This window comes from Brachypodium distachyon, chromosome 4, assembly GCF_000005505.3.
Source record: "Brachypodium distachyon strain Bd21 chromosome 4, Brachypodium_distachyon_v3.0, whole genome shotgun sequence".
Classification (NCBI taxonomy): Eukaryota; Viridiplantae; Streptophyta; class Magnoliopsida; order Poales; family Poaceae; genus Brachypodium; species Brachypodium distachyon.
The window spans coordinates 27634759-27641156 of NC_016134.3; positions in this window are offsets into that span (position 1 = coordinate 27634759).

Below are 6398 nucleotides of genomic sequence, written 5' to 3' on the forward strand. Positions count from 1 at the left end.
ACTCTTAGCTCGGCGACGAGGAAATGCTTTGTGAAGATGCTCGTGATGCTCCTACCCAAACCCCATGATGCAATGCCACATATGCGGACAGAGAAACTTAATTATCTTCAGACCGAAGATGAAGAGCCTCGCAAAGTTAAATTATGTCCTAGCTAGGAATGGAAGACATCGTGAAAGCAGTAGGTTCATTGCTTTCACATGGATGCACCAAACGCATGGCGTTGTCTAGCCATAACCACAATTTCTATTACTAATGAAACAGGATGATCAGACGATTTATTGGCCTTCTTGTTAAATTTTGAAGCATCGTATCCTTGTTATTAAAAAACAGAAGAATTCATGTACAGTTCGACCTTTTATCATTTAATATATTACTGTAGGCATTTTTTGCCTACAGCCTTTAACCCTAAAAAAACAAAAGAATTTGAAACTATCTAATTAAACGAGTTGTTTAACATTGTTCAGAACAAGCATACCACAGTGACTTCGGTTAGATAATACAGTTAAATATTGCTGACTGACTGATCAGTGTTTAAATATGTCTATGTTTTGCAAGTAAAATATGCTATGAGTTGAATAGTCGTTTCTGCTTAGCCATGAAGACAACACAATGGAATAATTAAATAGATGGAAAATAGTACGTGCCAGCAGACCACATATAGGGTATGAGGTTTTTTACGGTACCTTTTGATGCTAGAGGAAGAAATGAGTAGTAGAACGTTAATTATTAGGAACCGGACCTTTTTTGCCTGAAGAAAAAACCTTGATCGGGCTAGGCCCATCAGGCCCAAAACTACGGATGACAAGCCCACAACTGCCGATTAGAATATATCGATATATCGATAGAATCAAGAGTAAATATCACAAAACTCCTAATTTCTGACGAACTGTATCGCCAAACTACAACTTTTGGTTTTTATCACATAACCCTTGTTCGTGGACAAAAGTAGCACAGGACCCGTAATCTCGATGTTGATGCGGCTAACAGCGAAACTGACTTTGGGACCCACTTGTCGGCCTCAGAAATGAAAACCGGCTTAGCTTAGTGCGGTCTGGTTCGGTTTCGACCGGTTTGACGACAATCCAGTCGGACCGCCTGAGCAGCTCGTCCGTCCCGGGCAGGCGCCGCCGACAACCTCAGCTGTCGCTGGCCCTGTCATTGCTCCGATGGTGGCGCCGGGGCTCGGGTGCCGCCACGGTCGCATCTTCGTCATCCTTCGGTGAGGCCAAGCAGTCGCTACCCCACCATGGGAGCGGCAGCGCCACAGCATGCCATCGAGACCATATTTGATACTGACCAAAACGATTAGTACAGCTTTCTTTACTTCTATTTGGTGAACATGCAGCAGCTTATATATGCATATGCACACACAACATTAGTAAATTGTCTTCATATATGGTCTGCTGGCACGTGCTGCCTACTATTTTCCATCAGTTTAATTATTCCATTGTTTTGTTATCCACATCTAGCTAAGCACAAACAACTATTCAACTCGTAGTATATTTGACTTGTAAAAAGACAGACTTAAACGCTGATCGGTCATCCAGCAAACATTTTAATTGTATTATCTAACCCAAGCCCAAGCCACACGATACAAAACGAACCTCCAAAGCACCGAGTGCTACTTTCTCACGAACGAAGTGAAAGTCCACTTCGATGTGCTTAGTGCGGGCATGAAACACTGGATTAGCAGACAAGTAAGTCGCTCCAAGATTGTCACACCAAATTACTGGAAGTCGAGGCTGAGGAATCAGTAGTTCTCGAAGTAGCGACTAAACCCACGAGACTTCAGCGGCGCCATTCGCAAGTGCCTTATACTCCGCCTCCATGCTAGATCGTGAGACTGTAGGATGCTTCCGAGCACTCCACGAAATCAAGTTCGGGCCAAAGAACACAGCGAATCCGCCAGTAGAGCGCCGATCGTCGGAGCAGCCTGCCCAATCAGCATCAGTGAACACACTGAGAAGGGTAGAACCAGACCGGAGAATGTTGATCCCGGTTGTCATGGTGCCCTTGACATATCGAAGGATCCGTTTCACAGCTTCCCAGTGTGTGTCCGTAGGAGCAGCAAGGTACTGGCACACCTTGCTAACTGCAAAAGAGATATCGGGACGAGTCATGGCGAGGTACTGGAGACCACCAACCATGCTGCGATACCGGAACACATCTTCATCTTGTAAAGGAGTACCAACATCACGAGACAACGGATCTTGCACAGCCATTGCTGTGGAGACCGAACGACAGTGTTCCATGTGGGCGCGATGAAGAAGATCGGTGGCATACTTCTGTTGGCACAGTTCATTCCCCCTGAAGTGGCGGTCGCCTCAATGCCGAGAAAGTAACGCAGAGGGCCAAGATCCTTGATGGGGAACGCCGCTTGGAGTTGTTGCAGGAGATGATCAGACGCCTTGGAGCACGAGCTGGCAATGACAATATCGTCAACATAGACAAGCATGTAGATCATCACCGGTCCTTGAGCAAAAATGAACAAGGAGGTGTGAGCCTTCGATGGAACAAAACCAAGTTGCTGCAACTTGTCGCTCAAGCGAGCATGCCATGCTCGCGGCGACTGCTTGAGGCCATAAAGCGACTTATGGAGGCGGCAAACATGGCCGGGAGAGCGTGGATCTTCAAAACCAGGGGGCTGCTGCATATACACTTCTTCGGTGAGCACATCGTGAAGAAAAGAATTATTGACATCGATTTGGCGAAGGTGCCACCGCTTGGAGATGGCCACGGACAAGACGAGGCGAACGGTGGCTGGCTTGACCACCGGACTGAATGTGTCAAGGTAGTTGATGCCAGGGCACTGCGTGAAACCGCGAGCGACGAGCCGCGCCTTATATTTGTTGATGGAGCCGTCGGGCTTCTCCTTCACTTTAAACACCCACATGCAGCTGACGACATGCTAGCCGGGAGGATGGGGCACGAGACTCCATGTGCCGTTGTCCTGCAGGGCTGAGAACTCCGCCTCCATCGCAGCACGCCAGGCTGGTTCGGTGAGGGCAAGACGATGTGACAACGGTACGGCGAAGAACGCGTGCCGGTTGGGGTCGTACCGGATCGTACCATCCGTGGGCGCGGATGTTGTTAAGCGTTCTTCCGCATATGCTTGTGAAGAGCAAAGTAAGGCGATAGAATGAAGATGCTTCAGAATGTTTGCTTTGAGTTTTATATCCTTACGGGCCTGCCGGTAGATGATAAGACAGGCGCAAGGTCAGGTGACACAGGACCAGAAGGGAATTTCCGATTATACTTCAGCGTTACTGCTCATCTTACAAATTATTCCGAGTTTTCTTACAACAGCAACTAACAACTAAGTGCCTGGGTGGGTATGACTTCGCGATGACCTCATACGCCATGGAGACGCCACCGCAGCTGCGGCCGCTCGAAGCTGCGCCCGCCTGACGCTGCCGCCGGCCCACACCTTCCGCCTGCGGCGCCTCCTCTATCGCGGGGGCTGTCCCGCCGCCTTCGAGGTGTCCGGCCACCGGCTTCAACGAAGGTCGTGGTCGCCGCCGTGCCCGCCTGGATCCTCTGTTCCAATCACCGACGCCCTGCTCCAAGGCATCAGGCTGGCGCCACCACCTCCGCGCTTCTCCCAAGTCCTCACGTGCTCCTCCCCCGATGCCGTAAGATGCCCTGAGGATTAGGGTTTCCGTATTCTCCTCCTTCGGCGCAAGCGGACGAGGGAGGTGGAACCGGGATCGAAACGCTTCGATCTGAGTTTAGAGCGACGAGAATCGTGCGCTGGGCCGAGGGCCCGGCCGCCTGGGCCGAAAATTGTTTTTCTAGTATTTGTTTTATTTTCTTGACAGTTTTGTCCTTTCACTTTTTTCTCAAAAGTAGTTTGATAGCCTAATCAATTTTAGTTGGCGGCTTCTTCAGAAAGCTCGGGGAGTGCAGTTTCTCAAAGAAGCTGGTTCAGAAGCCGAAAAGAACCGGCCCTTAGTCATCTTGGTGGTTGCAGCTTCTCTAGCAGGTGTTTTATGTTTATAAATGTCCTATTCAATCTTCACTTGTCAAATTGATCAAGCAAAATGTATGAAAGTTTTTGACCTTACTATCAGTAAACCGAAGTTATTTGTTACAGCCAAATTAAAAGAGACCACGAATCGGAGAAATTTAATTCTACTTTCTTGTCAAACTGACTTTTCTCCTCCCTCTTTTATTCTACTTTCTGTATATCGTCCTTTTCTACAACAGAGGAGACCAGTAATCAGAGAAATTTTAAGAACTGCAACAGAAAGAACAGAGGATAGCTCAGGGCTGCTGGGTTAGTGTACAGCCAGAGGCAGGATGGACACATGGGAAGATGGGAGGCGAGGCTGCCGGTGGCCGCAAACCCTAGCGCTGATCCATAGGTGTTGTGCACCTGCCCTGTTGCGATCGAGCAACACTTTGCTCCCGATTGTACCTGCGGGATTTATTCGGTCTCTGTTTCATATACCATGTAGTTTCCACCTCAGTGTGCTTTATGGACAGGTTCATTGAAGTGGGCATGTCAAATTTAAAATTAACGAAGCTGCTCGTTTTGAGAAAAAAACAATACATATATGCATCGTGCATTCCTTCCTTGATTTATGCATAGGCATAGTGAAGACCTTTCATCCGCGTAAATATCTCCAGACTATAGTTAATTTAAGATAAATGTTCATCATATCAACCACAATGACACACATGCTTCAGGAGTTGTCCGCTGTATATATATGATGCAGCGTGGAGTGTGTTTTCTCATTTCTCTTCTAAATGGAACACAAAGAGATGAGGGGCTAACTAGAAACATTTACACTACGGCAGTACTTTGTTTTAGATAAGAGACCTCTACAAAGATGTGTGCAGCCTTAATCTGTTATTAGTTTTGACTATATAAGCAATCCAAGAGAAAATACAAGGGGGAGGCTAGCACCATGCACATTTACCCTGCAAATGTACGAAGAAATAATGATCCTAGATTGAGATTGGGAGACATTGGGAAGAAACGGTGATGTGAGGCTGCAATCTACTGTTCGTTGCTCAAAGTTGACTATGTTCTACATTCGTTAGGAGCAACGAGACTTATTTGCTGAACTAGGCAATAGAAAGTTCGAAGTACCTTTATCTTACTATGTTCTACACTCTACTACCATCTACACGCCAGCCAAAATGTAATTTGCTTAAAAATTAGTTAGTTTCAGATGGATATGCATGCATAGTAATGCGAGAAGCACATCCGCGTTCGACATTAACTAGTAGAAGAGAGAGAAATATTGACTGCGCTAGGTGACCATGAACAAAAAAGATGTCATATATAAGGGATGCAATATGAAGAACAAATGCGTCCATGTCAGAATTTATTATAAAATGGAACTGATGCAATCATTTAAATGAGCATGTGCCACTGGTTTTCAGATGTGCATAATCAATTCTTTCACTTCTCGTGTACATGGATATATATACTACCCCCATGGTCACTTGATTCGATCAACAAGCTCAATTCCCTGGTTAATCCGCACTTAACATTTGAACATTTTACTATATTAAATAAGTAAATTTAACGGAACCATATTTTTCGGTGCAGTCTTCTCACGGAATCAAAATTTTTGCTAATTTGTCCAAGAACCACACATTTTGAGTCTAATAGTCTCAACCAAAACAGATAATTAAGCTTGTTTGACACGCTTTCTTACATGTGAGGACATGGGCCCCACCTGTCAGATGCCACGTCGGCCAAAACACGACATACGGTACTTAGTGGGTAGGACGTGCCCAGAAGACTATAGACTATATCCGTGCAGACAATTAACTAATATTGCATATGTGTGCATATATATAAGCTGCTAGCTATCTGTACATCACGTAGAAGTCACCAAAGCTCTACTGATGGATCGACACAAACTTTAATTTCATTGGTTCCAAATATTCGCACGGGTGAGAAAATCAGAGTTCGGAGGTGCTAGCTTGCGACCAGGGGATATGAGGTGTCGGGAAAGAGACCATAGGGGATAGGAAGCGCGGTTTAGATGCAAAATTGGGGAGGCGCAGTGTAGATGCTGGATGATGCGGCGGTCGACCACATGGGGAGGGGCGGTCCTGTTCGAGGAGGTGGCAGGGAGGTACCTAGGAGAAGCAGATCGGCGTGGGAACATTAGGACTGTGGTGTGTGGGACTAGCGGTTGAGATGCACCAGGATGATGGCCAGAGATCGAGAGGGGTGGCCGCGTGCGTGCTGGAAGGGAAGGAGGGATTTGGGCGTGATAGTATGGCGTACGGGGGGAAGAAAGGCATTTGGAGAACATCAGCGTCTCTTTGGCTGCGAGTCTAGGTCTTTGTTTTTTAAATATTTGGCTATCTGTATTCATTATAGAAAACTTCCTAACACAGAATGAAAGGACGTTGAGGACCGGTTTGAAAAAAA